Raw genomic sequence first — 17,362 nt, 5'->3', positions numbered from 1 at the left:
ACTTAAACAGGCGGCGTTGAGCTCCACAAGAGATGGTGTACTCGTCAGTTGCTTGCGTGCGAACGCGCTTTACACTGAATAGCTTTCTTTTTTACCGAGTAAAAGGTCGAAGCTCTTTGACAGCCAAACATATATTGATATTAGTGGATATCTCTAACTGAATGTCAACGACCTCCGTGCGGAGTTTGTGGCATCGCTTATGCAAAAGGCCGCTTGTATGTTGATTTGTGGATCGTCTATAATACGTCAAGAAGCTCAGTTTATTGTCTACTCCGGCCTTCTAGACGCGGTTCAATGTCCTGAGCTTGTTGACCTCGGTTCATTATTCTCTATTATCATCGCGAGCTCGTCTCTTGTGCGTTCGTGGTTATTCTGCATGCAAAGTCGGTGGGCTTCAAAGAAAGATAATATTTTTATCTCCTTACGGCGATTCATTCTACGCGTACTTGCGGCCTTTGTTTTAATCGATTCTCGATGGCGACATCATCTCGGGAATATAGAGCTTTACCCGTGGTCCCAGTCATACCAAACCCGAGTGCGGAGCAGTGGGAGGGATTGCTCTCCAGCGACCGCCGGTGCGACCAAATTGGTCTAATCCGGCGGACCAAGCTGGCGGCGGCATCCAGCGGAGCCCTGGAATAGGGGCAGACGACCCTGTGCAAGAGAAGATGACCCAAGTCATCTGACACCACAGACGAACAAAACTAGACCAAAATAAAGTTTATTCTCTCTCTCTCTCTCTCATAGAGCTTTACCCTTTGCAAAGCATAAACATCGAAGTTGATTTAACGTACGTTCCAACCGGACTGTATGCCCTGCACACGTTTTTAAATATTTTTTTTCAGTTTTAGTCTCAGAGAGCTATGACACTGAATAAATATTATTTTTGAGGAAAAGAAAGGCGTATCTCCTGTTTGACACCTGGTGGACACTTGGATCTCGCTTGACGAAGTGGGAATCGGATTTGAGGAATGGAAATGGCACAGCAACTTTCTCACTTCTCGGTGGAAATTTCTCGAAATGCTCTTTGAGGAAAAGGATGGCGAATGGAACGAAAGAAGTACGTGTCGTAGTGAAAAATGAAAATTGGTTTTTTGGGAAAGGAAATGGCGCAGTGTCTGTCTCATATATCGTTGGACACCAGAACCGCGCCGTAAGGGTAGGGATAAAGAAGGGAGTGAAAGAAGAAAGGATGAAAGAAGTGCCGTAGTGGAGGGCTCCGGAATAATTAAGACCGCCTGGGGATTTTCAGCGTGCACTGACATCGCACAGCACACGGGCGCCATAGCGTTTCGGCTCCATCGAAACGCAGCCGCCGCGGTCGGGTTCTAACCCGGGAACTCCAGATCAGTAGCCGAGCACCCTGACAACTGATCCAACGTGATGTCGTAGTTAGAAATTAAATTTTAAATTGGTTTTTGAGGAAAGGACCTGGAGGTGTCGTAAGACCATGTGATGATACACGTCATAGCCACGTGGTCGTGTGGGTACATATAGAACGGCTGTCGCGAGGGTGGCTTCCTGGCCTTCCGGGGCTGGGATGTAGGGGCTGTCGCACATATGGCGAGGGCTGCTTGTCACCGGGGGTATCTGTTGCTAAACCGTCGTCATTGCATGAGATGGCGCGGTTGTCGCGACGCGCGTCCTTTCTTTTGAATCTTTCCTCTCATATCTCTTTCAACTTTCCTACTGTATGCATGTGGCAGCGATTGTGGCTCAGCCTGAGCCAGTGGGCAGGCCCGTGTACTTTCGTTTTCATTCTTCCTGCAGTCGCAACAACAACAGCGTGCAGCGGAGCTGTCATGGAAGAGCCTAGGGCGCTTAGCAAGCGTGCTTGCTTTTCGCCTGAATTCCAGGGTTGACCATGTTAGGGCACTGCCATTTTTTTTATTTTGTACTGCGCGCGAGCGTTTCAATGAACACCATTAACAATGCGTGGTATTTATGGACAAGCTCGCCGCACATTCAAACATTAACTTAGTGCGTCGATATTTCGCAAACCTTACTCGGTGATTTCTGTTCATAAGGATACGGAGCAGGCTCTGTTGTCTGTGATGAAAACTAGGACCGAAATTTGAGCGTTTGTTTACTCTCCGGTAGCGTATATTCAGTAAGACGTAAACATACCAACACGTACTTGAGCGATTAAATAGATGACGCAAATTTTTGCTCAAGCATGTATTCAGGTCGCAGAGAAGAGCTATCATTATTATAACAGTAAATCGTGCCCACGTACACTCAATGCGCTACAGCTACCATACCTCGATCGTTCAACATAATCAAGAAAACTACTGCCACTAAGCTGCTGAACTGCTAAGCGCGATCGTCTGCTCGCGTGCTTTGCAATGGCCGTGTACGGTAAAGGACAGCTTGTGGTAGAAACCACTCCGTAGTCCTCCACAATGACGCCTCTTTCTTTCTACCTTTTTCCCCTCACTATTTCATTCTTTCCATCACGGTGCGAAGTAGAACAGTTGCTTCGTCTTTCCTTTCCTCAGAAATAATTTTTCAATTTATTTCCGTTCCTACTACAGTTCATTCAAAGACAAACATTCGCCGTTTATTGCATAATTCTTCACGCGTGGGCAACACCTATACTCCACGAAAATGCCATTTTGTCTTTGTCCAGCTTTGGGAGCCAGCCAAGTGCATGAAGCTAGTATGCTAACCCCAAACCTGCTCGCACGGTTTTATCACCGGATCAAGCCCGTAAAGCAGCTGCTAGGCTCTTTCTCAAGTGAAGCGCGCCTCTCATGGCTGCATGGAAGGTCGCCACAATATCTAACGTGGGGAAATATGAAAAAAAAAAGAAACGCCTTGGCCTACAATGTTACAAGCAATGCACTCCTGCTTTTTTTGTTGTAAAATCGACTGCTCAGAATGCAATATCTACTCCCCATGTGTCCCGCGCCTGGTTTAAAATGTACCGCTAGAAGCCAAGATATCGAACATCGGCACTGGCAATTGCGCCGGGCGTTGCAACGGGGGCGTTGAAGATAGCAGATATGCATCGGACATTGTAGTCTAAAGGGCGGCATTACGCAAGTGGCCGAGGCTCGTGGGTGGTTGCGCAAGGCCGACGCATTTGTGGACGCAACCGCAATATAACAGCCCTCAACCCTACCAGGAGTTCTTTCTTCCACTTGAATATTAAGTAGCGACAATGCGCAATGCCTGGGCTGATGCCTAAATGTGCATGTCAAAAGCGACAAACACACAATGTTAAACTTTCCGACGCACTTCCCAGTGAAGATTCTTCCCATCTGCAGTGCCGAATTTCGGGTGAAGCTTAGGACGCGTCAAAATCATGGGGCGTTGACGAAACGAGAATACCTGCATTTGGTAGATGAGCTATGCATACAGCGGAGCGGCTGAAGCTTGACTTTTGACAGTCTGCTCATCTGGTCTCTGTCCTGTCTTCTACTCCAGGTTGTGGTGGTGGTTGTGGTGGTGATGGTGGTGGGGATAGTAGTGGTGATAATGGTGGCGATGGTGAGTCATGGTAATGATGCTGGTGGTGGTGTAAATGTAAGGCGGAATTAATCTTACAATGGTCTGTGGGCAATGGCTCCGCCTGAGTGCCCAGGATCTGATGGGGCAGTCACGGTGCAAGCGGACATTCCTCTCCATTTTGAATCGAAAAGCTTCACTACTCTAGGTAAAGCAGTCGTCGCGTAGGCCGGAGAATGATCTTGAACGACCTTCAGCCCAACCACGTTAGCTGTGTATGACCATACGTGGCGCAGTTATGGTGTTCAGCCCTTGACTACTGTCCTTTACTTATCACCTTTAACTGACCTTTGACAGTGGGTGACCTTTGTGTTTACCTGTGACCTTAAGAACATCCGATGGGGGTGTCGTAAGACCATGTGATACAGGTCATAGCCACGTGGTCGTGTGGGTATATATAGAACGGCTGTCACTAGCATGTAACGGAGGGGCCGTGGACGAGCATCAGACGCTTAGCAAGCGTCCTTGCTTTTCGCTGAATTCCAGGGTTAGCCAATTTAATCCACTGCCAGTTTCTTCCACGTAGAACCACCCCAACTACTACCGAAACCGCATGCAGAGTTCGGAACATTAATCCCCACATACCGTCATGTCATGAACCCCTCCTCAACGACGTCAACAAGAAACAGGCGGCAACGCGTAAGTAGGAAGGGGGTGCACAAGCGCATTCCCTATGGTGTTTTTCCAGCAGGTCTTGTTAGCGCGTCTTGCACGTCTTGCTTTTTCTTTCAGGTGGCATTAAACTCCAGCGGCTTCTAGCTGAGGGCAGCGAACTCCGGGAGCGCCTTTGCCTCATCGCTCTATCTGTCATGCACGTGCTTGACGTCAGTGCGAATCGCGCTATATCTCCGCAGCGCACGCACATGGCTACGAGTTAACAGGTGCTGCAGCCAGCGGGTTTTGTTCTCGCAAGTTTAAAGAGAATGCCGTGCTTCGCGACTTGATCCCACCCGCTGCATCGCTGATGCGTTGTCACGTTTTCCAGCGGCTCGGCAGATCAGGCAACGGGTTTCAACTTTTCAACGCCGAAGCTACTAGCGCAACTTGCTCAAAACAGCGGGAAACTTTAGTTATCTAAAGGCGTTCGTTGTAAAGAAACGATGAAGTTCACTGCTGAGAAGCAAGATAAGATTGACACTAGGCATACCATTAATTCAAAGCAAGGAGCTTCATGCCAGTGCGCCTTAAGGAAGCTAGAAGGCTCCAGAAAATAAAGACAAAGACGTTGCTTCATTAGATAGTTAACGTGAGAAGACAACCTTTATGTAGCCAACACGAACACAATTAAGTGACCCAAATATTCTTTAACCACCTTAATACAACGCCAGGGACCCCAGGTCTGATGTCTCGCGGGTTTTGTTACATTTATTGAATATTATGAAATAATTAATACGTTACTCAGTGAGAAAGTATCATCGGTCGCTTATGCCATTGAAACTGCGAAAGTGGGAGAAATTAGAAATATTAAAAATTTCTTATTAATTATAAATGCGGAATCGCAGTTCTAGCGGTTTTCACCGACCACTTTCTTATCGACAAAATGAAAGGTCAGGCCGCCGCGGTGGCTGAGTGGTTATGGCGCTCGGCTGCTGGCCCGAAAGGCGCGGGATCGATCCCGGCCGCGGCGGTCCAATTTCGATGGAGGCAAAATTTTAGAGGCCCGTGTACTGTGCGATGTCCGTGCACGTTAAAGACCCCCGGTGGTCGAAATTTCCGGAGCCCTTCACTATGGCGTCTCTCATAGCCTGAGTCGCTTTGGGACGTTAAAGCCCCATAAAACCAAACCAAAATGAAAGGTCATATATAATACACTAATGCTGGAGCACAGGCACCACCTTTGACACGTCACAAGGGTAGACGTGCGGGCTAGTTGATGGTTCGCAGTGTTTAAAGCAGCGCAAAAGACACGGACATCATAGAGCCAGCCACAAAGTGTACTTACTGGACAGGGAGTTATTGTGCATAATTTGTCGAAACAGCCAAAGAAAAAAAAAGAGCCAACTCTGGACGCATCACGCTTGTTTCCCTTAGCTCGCGCAGTGACGCGCAAAGCATGGGGTTGAAACCAGCGAAGGATGTCATCAATGACACAGTTTGTTTCTTTTTATTTTACATGTGGCCCAATACTGAGCCCATCAATCGAAACCTCCCACGCTAGATGCTGATGGTGAGAAAAAATCTGAAATAATTTTAAAAAAAGAACAGCTTGTTGCTTTCTTCCGTCGTGGGCGGAGCCGCCCACGCCTGCGTACATCGGCGAGCCCGGTCACGAGCACGACTTCGCCGTGTGTGTTGTGTCCGTTTTAGCATAGTTTGAACTTTGCCCTTACAGGCTGTGTCGGCCTTCGATCGAGAGGGTGCAGTATGACCTCCACGCGGCGTGCCTTTCAGTCTTTCCTAGTTCACGTGCCAAAATAATGAAAGAGGAAGTAGAGGTTGTGATCAAATGAAACACGCCATAAACACCACACTTGAATCCCCCCCCCCCCCCCCCCCCCAGCTGAACCGACTAGATGTGCGAAAGCATATGTTTAGCCGGGTTGGCTGATGGTTTTGCTTTGCTGTGAGGTCAGCCCGTCTGGCGACGACATTGGACTCAGGTTAAGCTCTGATTCAGGTTGAGCTGATCTAATCTGTACGCGCCATAGATGGAAGTTTATGAAGACGGCGATATTTCATGCACAACGCGAGAGTGTGATGCAGCTTAACACATGGTGTGATTGGCTATGGCGATAGCATATGGTCCTCGTGCAGTGGCCAGAGAAGCTGCTCTGTTCGCGCCGCATGCGGGTTCGAAACCCGGTTGCGGCAATATTTAGCTTATTTCTGCATGGGCTGTTGCTATGCTATGTTTCCCAAGGTCGCCTTCAAGGTCAAATTTTACACAAACTCGATCAGCCGGTTAGACCTCGGGAGGTAGTGTTTTCGTACTAAAAAAATTCGGTAGAGACACTTAATAGTGCTTACGTGTCGGAATGCGAAAGCATTAGACTTTGCGCGGCCGAGTTTCTTTGATTAAAGTCCTTTCTGCGAGATCCGGCACACGTTCGCAACATCGCGCTGCACATTGCCTTGGCGGCTACACTGTCTCGCCGCGGCCTCTCATCTATGCAGCGCGCTGCAGTGCGCTTGACCTTGAAGGTTCGCTGCCACATCTCTCTCCATGCGACGCCATCTGCTCCTCCTACATCGCGCTGAGCCTTGACACCACCCATGCGTCTCCCTCAGAGACGGCTGATGACGTCATCTTTTTGGGACCATCTCTCAGCCTCAACGATGGTCGCCGACGGAATTTCGTCTAATGGGGCTAGTAATGCTGTCGCATTGAAGAAAGTAGCGGAGATGTGTGGCGACCTTCATCCGTACGCCATCCGCGCGCTGGTAGCAACCGAAGCCGCGAAGGTGGCGAAGTCCGCCGCCTGCGTGAGCAGATCGGTTTTTCTCATCTCGCGCGTCAAGAAAGAACACAGCCAGGAATCTTCACGCGGAAAATGAATCGAAAGTAGTAAAATCAGACATTGTTTGGTATCTATAACTCTCGGTCTGTACACCACTTTTTGCCGGCGCAAGCGGCTCAGCAGATGTAACCGCACCCGGCAGTCTTTGCCAAATATTTATCACCCTCGGAATTCGCAATCTACTCGTGCAGCAAAATTCGAGGAGAGGGTGAAAGACCCTCCAACTCACCGCTGCATAGCTGCGGAGCTTCAATGATGCAGCAAACCCCGTGTGTGGGGCACTGTTCGCAAATGGCTCATACCATTCATGGTCCACGGCGTATATGTTGCTAGGTGCGTTCCCCTATGTCCGCAACTGGCCCACGCCAGCAGGCCGCTTCGTCACCCAGCCGATCAACCCGCGGGCAACCCAAAAATTGCGTGGGAGCACTTGTGAAGACTGTCCTCATACAAACTCCGGCAGCCAATTATACTGACAATAACCCCTTAAGGAAGCGCAGTTCCTGCCAATCGATCGTAAAGCCACCGCAGTGGCTGAGTGGTTATGGCGCTCGACTGCTGGCCCGAAAGACGCAGGTTCGATCCCGGCCGCGGCGGTCGAATTTCGATGGAGGCGAATATCTAGAGCCCTGTGTAGTGTGCGATTTCAGCGAACGTTAAAGAACCCCAGGTGGTCGAAATTTCCGGAGCCCTTCACTACGGCGTCCGTCATAGCCAGCTATGTCAGCCAGGAAGGTTAGCAAATGGTCGGGCGAGAACGAATTGTTCAATACCTCGAAGAAGGTACGCTGTTAAATAACGTTAAAACGAGGCTTCTCTGAAAGCTATATAGGTTTCGTTTCTAGCTATATGGCTGCCGTTCTGTAGGTGCTAATAAGTAATGACATCGTTACTAGAAATGCCATCAACTTTACACAAAACACTAGGCAAATATCAGCTGATATTTCGTGCTGCAACTAAGGGAGATAAGAAGAGTAAGATAATATTTAAGAGTTTTGATGCATTATTACACATAAACATTTCCATATTCACTCTTCGTATTAATTAGTCACGTGGAATCCAATTTCGAAGGAAAGAAAGGCGGCCCGCATCGAACTGCTCATTCTGATGAGCGATCGGCCACAAAGTTGGCGTGCGACTACGATATTCCCCGGCAAAGCAAGTCATATTACCGTGTGATGCACGGCACGGAATTGCAGACCCACATTTGCATTCGTTCCACGGCCTAAAAACACTTTTGCAATCATTCCGCTCCTAAAAAAACCAAAACGTGCATACGCGAAAACAAAAGGAGAAATACATGTACCGGCTTTAACCGACGAATATCTTGCATGCGCCCACGCTTCACTCTGGCAGCTTGTGAGCAGGAGCGGGAAAAACTTTCCTCCGGCATACTAGATGGCACTACGGTCTCTCCTTCCAGCGCATGCGCATTGCTCTGAGCGGTTTGAGTCGCTTTGGGACGTTAAACCCCCCATAAATCATAAACCAATCCATCGTAAACTCGGTCAGTACCTTTGAAGCTTAGAAGTTCATTTGGAAGGGCGAATCTTGTCATTTCTTGCCGTATTAGGTCGCTGATGAGAGCTGCGCAGCGCTGTAGTGACATGAAAGGTTAAGAATTTGGCACTGGCTGCATTACCATCAGGGGAGAATTCCTGAGAGATCGCGCTTCGCAGGAGGCAAGTGACTACTGCGTCCTCTTCCGCGAAGCCAACAATCTCGCGAATAGTGAAACAAGAGCCTTCCAGGGCTGGGCGGTGGTTAGCAACAGTCTCGCTTTTATCGAGAGTGGAAAGACCTTTCAGAGCGTTTCCTCTTTCCAGCTGTTCGCGTTAGGGGTAGCTCAACAAAGTTTTGCGTCTAGCTTCCGTAGGCCTGTTGGTACCTTTAAAGAGACACGGAGAAAAACAGCACCGAATTTTTAATCTTAGTAAAATTGGATTCTTAGGCTTTTTGTGGGTCCGTTAATTATCGCTTAATACAAAGATATATATTCATTCTTGAGAAATTCGCAAATAATCAAATTATTTTCACTCTACTTGATTTATCTTGTGACGTTAATGACGGCGTTATGACGCTGGCACTAGTGCGGACTCCGAAATTACTGAATGAATGGAATTTCGCTTTTGCAGCAGTGGTCCGTATAAAATTAAATATTGACGTCATCGTAGTCTACTTTCGAAAACAGCTGATTATTGCGCCACCTGCATTTAATTTCCCGTTATCTACCTTATAAATTCAGCGTTTTCACTGAAATTACGTCCTCACTAACTAGAACTGAATAACCAATTGATAATAGACCAACTTTCATTTGTCATCAATATCTTTTTAAGAACCTGACCTCCTTCTTGCGTCACATTCCTCCCACTAGTCCACAGCTGTATGACAGTTTTCTTGAATGAATAAATAGTTGCTCGCGGCAGCTTCTACACTCTTTTCATGCCTTTGCAATGGCTGAAGAGTGTCGCCCGAATCGCGTCGTTCATCGACGATCTTGTCAAAGAACGAAGTTTACATTCCGCTGGTCGAACTCAAACTGAAAGTTTCCAGCTCTGAATTCCGCCTCAGAGATCCAGTGAACGATTGTGATCTGCGCTTTCTTCATCTGTATATCTTTGATTTCTGTCCGTTTCATGAAGATTTCCACAGAGCCAGTCTTAGAGCAATCTCTCTTCGAGCCCACTTTTAAAACTTGGCTAGTTGAAATCCGGTCTCATTCGGCGTTGCCCCAGCCGTTAAGCACCGCGTTGGCGATTATCGCGCACTCAGAACGCCGGTGGATTATAGAAAGCGGCTTCGTCTACCAGCAGACCAGAGAGTGCGATAAAGCCGGATAATGTCAGACTGGCTTCAGGGTAAGATGTCATAACTCTTGGCACCGAGCATATGTCTGCGGGCACTTCAAATCCCCTCCCTTTATTGACCGCAAGAGCGGGCACGGATTATGTCTCTGTCGAAGAACCTGAAGTAAGGATAGCCTCTTGCTAAATCACCTTTAAGCCTGATTAGCACGAAGACTTCTTAAGAGACACCGGCGTCATTTGCGTAGAAAGTTCGTAGCCACCAGCTTCACACCGTGCGCATTTTTGCAGCCTTAAGTAGAAACTGTGCCGCTCCAAATCGTGCTACAAACGATCGATGAATCCACGGCCCCTGTAACGAAATGCGAGCAGTCAGCTCAGGTCATCGTGAGCTTATATCGTCGGCAACGTCATATCAACGTCATATGACGTAATATTATCGGAAAACTGATCTATTGGATTTCTGAAACGTCACCTACGTCACGCACCATCGCACTACTCGCCTATAAGTCGCTCAGCCGATCTAGGCTGGAATACGCATCTCCTATCTGGCATCCGCTTCAAACTTATTTCTGTAACGCTCGTGAAGCTTTGCGAAATCGCGCTGTTAGACGCATTCACTCTGACTACTCTTTCAATGCCAACGTAACAGCATTCAAACTTCAGTGCGAACTTCTCAACTAAGCACTCGTCGTCATTTAGCTAGCCTTGGCCTGTTTCATAAGATATTTCACAGTTCGCTTAATCATCCCCCATAGCTAACACCCTAACATACCGAACATGTTGCTCGACCGCTCACTAGAACCGCTGCGTTTGCTGGCTCTTTTTTTACCCGAACAGCTATGATCTGGAACCGCCTTCTCCACGTCACTGCTGCCATCTACGTTTGCGACGAGTGTTCCTCCTCACATCCAAAAATTGTAATCTTCACCTATGCGTTGTAACCCACTTCTTATGTAATATCCCGAAAGGAGTCTAAAGCAATAAAACGTAACGAAATATTCTACAACCACCATTCGGTTCATAGCATCGAACCGGTCGCGATTTTTGTTGGCTTCGGGAGAGCTGTCCAATTACACACAGTCGGATCACGTTAGTATAACCAGACGGTTTATAACGAAATAATGGATATAGCGAATGAATGACGATTCCCCTAAGAAGCTCGGTCAACACAGGTCAACACGAAACGGCGGCTATAACAAAGTAATCGGCGGGCCTATTCCTCTTTGTTAAAAACGAGGTTAAAGTGTAGTATGTGTGTGCCGACTGCGAATCCCCGTCTCTGTCGCTCCACCTACCCCTACAGCACCCTACGCTCCGTCTGTTCCTGCTCCGTTTACACCGGCACTGTCATGCCTAATGCGTTGCTTTTGATGTAAGCGTTTGTAGCAAGACGGAATCGGGCAGATGGGCCGAAAAGTTTCATTTTGTACCGAAGTTCAGAGGTCTGCTACGCCCGAGATGCTTTGTATGCTAACGTAGTCAACTACCGCCGTGACAGCTGTCGTCAGCCCTTGTGTGAAGGTTTGCCTAGTTCTGAAATGCTTAGCGTTTGACAAAATCGCTGCGACATTCCGCGCATGTCCATGTGCGATATATGCATTATGAATAAAACGCGATATTCCCGTTTTCTTAGAATAACGGTTGTCTCGTGTTCCTCAGTATATATATATATATATATATATATATATATATATATATATATATATATATATATAGTCACTGGTGCATTTAATATCTAGAGACCTTTCGCTTGCATGGCTTCTATGCCGCGTCCACTGTGAAAAGCTTTCCGAGCGATGTTCTTTTTTTTGCGTAGTATTGTGCCAGCGATAGCTATTTTTTCACTCGCGTACTATCCTAGGATCGCACGACGGTTAAAATTTTCAAACCTTGTTTCTTTTTAATTTGGCCCATCAGCAAGCAATATAAAGTGTATAAAATGAAGCCAGTGCTTGATTTCAGCACAATGCCTTCATTTCGACGGACATCTGAGCATACGATGAAGTCGATTCCTACACAATGGTGGTAATAATCAAATCCTGTCTAACAACTCCTCGTCTGTCAGTGCATTTGATCCGCAGTTCATTCTGACCAATCCACCGCCATGGGTATGTGCTATTAGACCTGAGGACATCCTCATCATCATCACCAGAGACACCCTGTCCAATACCCCACCGTGGGTATGGACCATTAAGCCTGAGGACATCATCATCATCATGTCCAGAGACTAGCAGCTTAACACGTAGGATGTTCAACTGCGACGATGGCGTATTGGCCTTATACAGTGGCCAGTGAAGCTAATCTGTTCGCGACGCCGCGAGCTCGAATCCCGCTCGCGGGCATCATTTTTTTTTTTTTTTCATCCATGATCCGCCTATCTGAGCGTCCGACCGCCCCTCCTACGCTTGTTTTCTCCGCTAGCGATGTCGATACGGTCGCAGCTTCCGAGCACTCCGGTGGTAATGGTTTTTCAAATTTGGCGGCACACTATGATTGATTGTGTGGCCACATGACGCCTGTGGCGTCATCACTGCCTCGACCAATCAAGGAATTTCCTCACATCCGGAGGAGTGGCTTTGGTTTGACGACAGCGCTAATGCTAACGCAATGAAAGTAACTTGCGAATGCGTCCACTGGGTCAGCATTTCAAGCAACGCCTCCAGGCTCCAAGCGGAACTGAACAGACTCTCAAGAGACCGCCGTGCGGATGGAGGCAGCGAACATGCTGCAAAGGATTCACGTCTCAACTCGTCTTTATCTTCCTGGAAACGTCCTTCTAATGCCACAACATCGCTGGACTCTGTGCCCACATGGAGTCCGGGCTCAAACAAGAACACGAAGCGACGCGAATCTTCCGAGGGCGTCGTTAGGCGAAGCCCCCAACGGTACGTGCGTCACTCTGATTGAACAACTGCACAACAAGTAGTGAGCTAGGTGCGCAAAAAATGCCGTAGCACGCGAAAAAGTGACCTCTAGTTTTTCGTGCGTGATGCGGGTGTCAACACTTAGGGTAGTTACGCTGTACGTGGGTTTGTGAGCTTGCGTCTCTCTTACATCGCCTTTTCTGAACGATTTCTCTCCCACCTAGACTCGGCACGTTCTGCTGCGAACAGCTTAAGTACAACGGAAGTCTGTTGCAGGCCGTGCTTGCCTTCACGGAACTCATTTAAGCGGCACTCAGCAAAAGTGCGCGCGTGGCAATTGACTGGCTGCCTTTTGCTCCCTGACTAGCAAGGGCCAGACCAACGCAGTTCGTTAGAGACACGCAGAGTTTCGATAAATAGCGCGCTGTCGGTTTATTTATGTCCTATTTTTCCAACAGCTGTGCGATGGTTCGATCTTACAGTTAACGTTCCCGAAGCTGCACAAAAGCTGAAGCCTTGACGAACCGTCGAAGCCCCGCAGGAAAATTTCACGGCTATGTACAGACTCTCAGAGGTTGTGCTGCACTTTCTCTTTTACGCGTAGGCGCAAGAACATTGCAGTTCTTCGACTGCCTCTTCATAAGGCAGCAGCTTACTGCCGTCGTGCAAAACATGCGCTGTCAGAACGAGGCGCTGGAAATAGCTTCACCTTTTTTACTGCGTTGTGTCGCTTCCGTGCCATTCCGTCGCCTCTAACAGCGTGCGGGAAGCTGGTTAATCCTCTGGGCAGCTGGGATTCTTTTTTTATAACGCAAATCGTTTTCATCGATCTTCCTGTCATAAGCAGCTGCGTGTTCGCAGGTAATCGGCAAGAAAATCGAGTTCGACAAAGGCCCTCAACTTGCATTTTTCCCCCTCTCACCCTCGATATTTAAACGCAAAGCACGGCCGCTCAGCAATTATATGCGATGCCATTACTGATACGCTGGCCCGCCAGTCCTGGGTTTTCGTGAAGAATGCTTGGTTAAGCACTCTTTGATATCCAAATGTAGACACAGTACAGCTGATACCCGTGAGGTCTCTCGTCTTCATGTCTTTTCTATCATCCTTCACCTTATTTAACTTCCTTAAGAAGACAAGGGGTTTGAAAAAGATGCACTTTCATGCGTCAGATGAAACACTAGTAGGATAGGTGAAATGAAAAGCCTGGTACCGCAAAAACAATACTCTAGAGGGATAATTCAGGCTGGGAACATTAACATTCCCAGGTCGCTGTTTTCTCTCCTTCTAAGTGAGAATTAACCTCGCTGTAGTCGGACGCAAGTCAAGAACTAAGCGGATTTTCCCCGTCACAGGACCCCATTCCAACCAATGGCGTCGGCCGATTCGTATAACCCTGCTAGCGTGACAATTCAGGGAGGCAATTATCCCCGACCATATTAGGAAAGTGACTATCGCCTTTCATCTGTCACTCCGTGCATTGTCACGCTAGTAGGCTCACGAGAAACGTCTGACGCCATTGGCTGAAAGGAGGTCTATTGGCGGTGAAAAGTCGCTTCGTTCTTGAGTTGTATTCGACCATAGTGCACAGTCTTTCTCGAGCAAGGTCTTGCAAGGAAAGTCTTGTTCCTGTCCTCGTTTCAATGGTATTGTTCGCGTCTCATTTGGCGGGAATAGTACAAGCACAGGGCGAACAAACAGTCAGCGGGCGGACTGCCAGATGCCACATCACTTATATGGTACGAAGACAAATTACGACAGCGCTAGTTCCTTTTCGTCGCGTCAGCTTTCTTCAGTTCAGGGTTCCGCCGGATCTTCCGGGCTCAAGAAAGCTCTTGAATGGCCCCGCGGGGTGGACTAAACAAAATGCTCAGAGCGAGTGCCGGAAGGACCGAAAGGGTTAGAAAGCGGGAAGCGGATACTCGCGGCAGCCTTTCTTGTTTCATTTATCGTGGAAAATAATTAACTACTTTAGCCAGCGATTGCTTGGCAACACAAGGATGTGGTCCGCCCGTGAAGAGGAAATCAGATCAATCATCTCCTCCGTGGGTGTTTCCGACGGGAAGCAAGCCAGTAGGTATAAGGCTGGTGTCGCAAGCTCTGAGCTCGGTTTACGGGCGCTGTCGTAACAGTAACAGGATTAGCCTTTGATTTGTGATTTTTTTTCTCTTGATATACGTTCCAATCGAATTCGTGTTTGGAAGCCAGGATGGGCAAAGACGTCGACTCTTACGTTGGCCTACGTAAGGCATGAGCCTCTTGCGCAAGCTCAGTATGTATAAAAACTGCGTCTATCCCAAAGATATAGCTTATGCGTAATATTATTAGACGTTCCTGTTAAAATTCGAGTTGCTTTACAGCTGCAAAAGTACAGCCCTACACCTGGAAGCCATGTGTACACCCACCGTCAAAAGTAAATGGAAGGTGATTACGTGTAAAAATTTTATTTCTCTGAATCCAAGGCATAGCGGTCGAAATTTATTGGTGCAATATTTAATTCGTGCCGTCGCATTTTGGCTGAACATAGTTATTCATTCATGAATAAATGAGGCCGATGAAATTATTTTTTGTAAGACTGCATTCCATTTACTTTCGACGGCACCTGTGCACGAACAACCGCATTGGAATAAATGGTAATTAAAAATCACGCACAAGAGAATAAGTAAATTAATGGCTAACCTAAGCCACGGCTGAATTAAAACATTCGCCTCCCCATTTTCTCCCCCTTCTTCTTCTCTTCTTTCTCTCTTTTTTCTCTTTCTCAATTTGTCTTACCTTCTGTCTTCTTTCTTTTCGTCATCGTCTGTGTCTAGGCTTAGCTTCGCTTGCGGATTTCTACGTTTACAGCAACTGCAACTGGTTTACACATAGAGTTTCTTACTGTTACCTAGAGGGAAAACTGGCGCCCCGTCTATGGGAGTTGCATGAAGCTTCGTCGAGACCACCTCAGTCACCTTGGCCGCTCTAAGCATCATGGGACGGAGGGCTACCGACTGCAGAACCACAACTTTTGACCAAAAAAATAATGTGAAAATAAACGTTGTTCGATGATCAATAACGCCCTAACATTCCATATCCTGTCTCTAAATTGCATCAAACGAGTAGAAAAGCATGTAAATGTAAAGTTTTCCGGAAATAAGAGGTGGCTTGCTCTGCAATAGGGCAAGTATCGCAAACAACAAAAACGAATATTTCGTGCTAACCAGGCGCACTTTTAAAACGAAATATGATTTTAAAAAAAGTGTTGTCGCTTAAACACTTTAAGAGGTTTTTTAATTGCACTTCGTAAACAACAACACTTTAATGGCGTCGTGTGCTGTTGCGGTTTCGCTACTATGGCTTTTGTGCACTACGTTCGCGCCAAAGTCGTGTGCGCGCGGGGCGCACCGTGCGCGGAATGGCATATCTCAGTAACGCCATTCTGTGTTCCCAAAAAACTCCGACTGTCCTGCGCCAAGAAGCTCACCGGCGCATCATGTTTTGGGCATCCATGGTTACCTGAAACCAATTTTCACGCCCGGTCCGTCATGGAGCTCCTGGTTGGCTTTAGACTAGCTAACGGATCAGCTGGCCCTGTTGGAAAACGCCTGGCTCTTCGTCCGTGGTTAACCCCCAGTTTCTTAGGAAAGCGCTTTCTCTCTCTCTCTCTTTCTTCACTGGCCCTACATGAGTCACTGGCTGCGGCGTTGGTAGCGTTACCGTTGCAATTCAATGACGTCACAACTCTGCCACCCCATCCGACATCTTCAGACCTTTGGCTTTAGACATTCAGCAGGAATGTGCACTTTGCGTTCATTTATACATAAAAGTTAACTAGAGGTTCAGAAGGACATGACAAAGAGTACTGTGTGACCTTTAACATGACCTTCGAATAACATGATCTGCGAAAGGCAAGACATCACTCCTAACGGCAAATCTGGAGGCACTGAACGGATGACAGCGGTTAAGGAACGCGCATGATGAATGATTCCACGAAAGGAACTGCCCTTCGAAGTGTATGCGTGCTTGTAAAAAGGTTTCAGGCCAAGTTCACGATATTGCCAATCTCCTCATGGAACAATGGACATCAAATAACTGGTCTGCTTTAGTCGCGAATGCGCATTAGGAACAGCAACAAGATTATGTTTCTAGGCTCAGTGGGCGAAATGATAAATTCAGGGTGGTGCAAATGCTACGTTCTTCTAATATGAATATTGAACTTATGATATCGAATCGGAAATCGAATAATTACCACCACCCAACAAACGCAGGTAAATGACATCCTAGTCGAAATCAAGAGGAAGAAATGTTCTAGGGCAGGGCATGTAACGAAAAGGCAAGATAACCGCTGGTCCTCAAGGGCAACGTAGTGGTGATGAGGAGTGCTGGTCACTGGACAAAGGCAATAACGATAGAAAGACGTTTCGGGAGCACTACGGCTCCTTTATTCCGAGAGATTGGATTCCAAGAGAAGGCAAGCGTAGCAGGAGGCGGCAGAAGGTTAAGTGGGCGGGTGAGATTAAGAAGTTTGCGGGGATGCGGTGGCCGCAGCTGGCAAAGGACAGGGTTAATTGAAGAGACATGAGAGAGGCCATCGCCCTGCAGTGGGCGTAGGCACACTGATGATGATCCAGTTATTATACTAATACAAAATGTATATCTGTTTTTTTTTATTTCACGCTTTCCCATAAGAATAAAGGCATTCTTCTCACCAGCAAGATGACAGGTTACAACACCTTACCCG

At 47.5% G+C, this 17,362-nt stretch overlaps 1 protein-coding gene across 1 annotated transcript in view; it reads left to right on the top strand.

Annotated features, from left to right (window-relative positions):
- The window catches only part of LOC144134248 (uncharacterized), a 587,847-nt gene that overhangs the window by 425,040 nt on the left and 145,445 nt on the right, over nt 1–17,362 (top strand). The window lies entirely within an intron of this gene.

This window comes from Amblyomma americanum, chromosome 5, assembly GCF_052857255.1.
Source record: "Amblyomma americanum isolate KBUSLIRL-KWMA chromosome 5, ASM5285725v1, whole genome shotgun sequence".
In the NCBI taxonomy this organism is placed as follows: domain Eukaryota; kingdom Metazoa; phylum Arthropoda; class Arachnida; order Ixodida; family Ixodidae; genus Amblyomma; species Amblyomma americanum.
The sequence above is the reverse complement of the archived record's forward strand: the minus strand, read 5'-3'. Positions and strand labels throughout refer to the sequence as shown.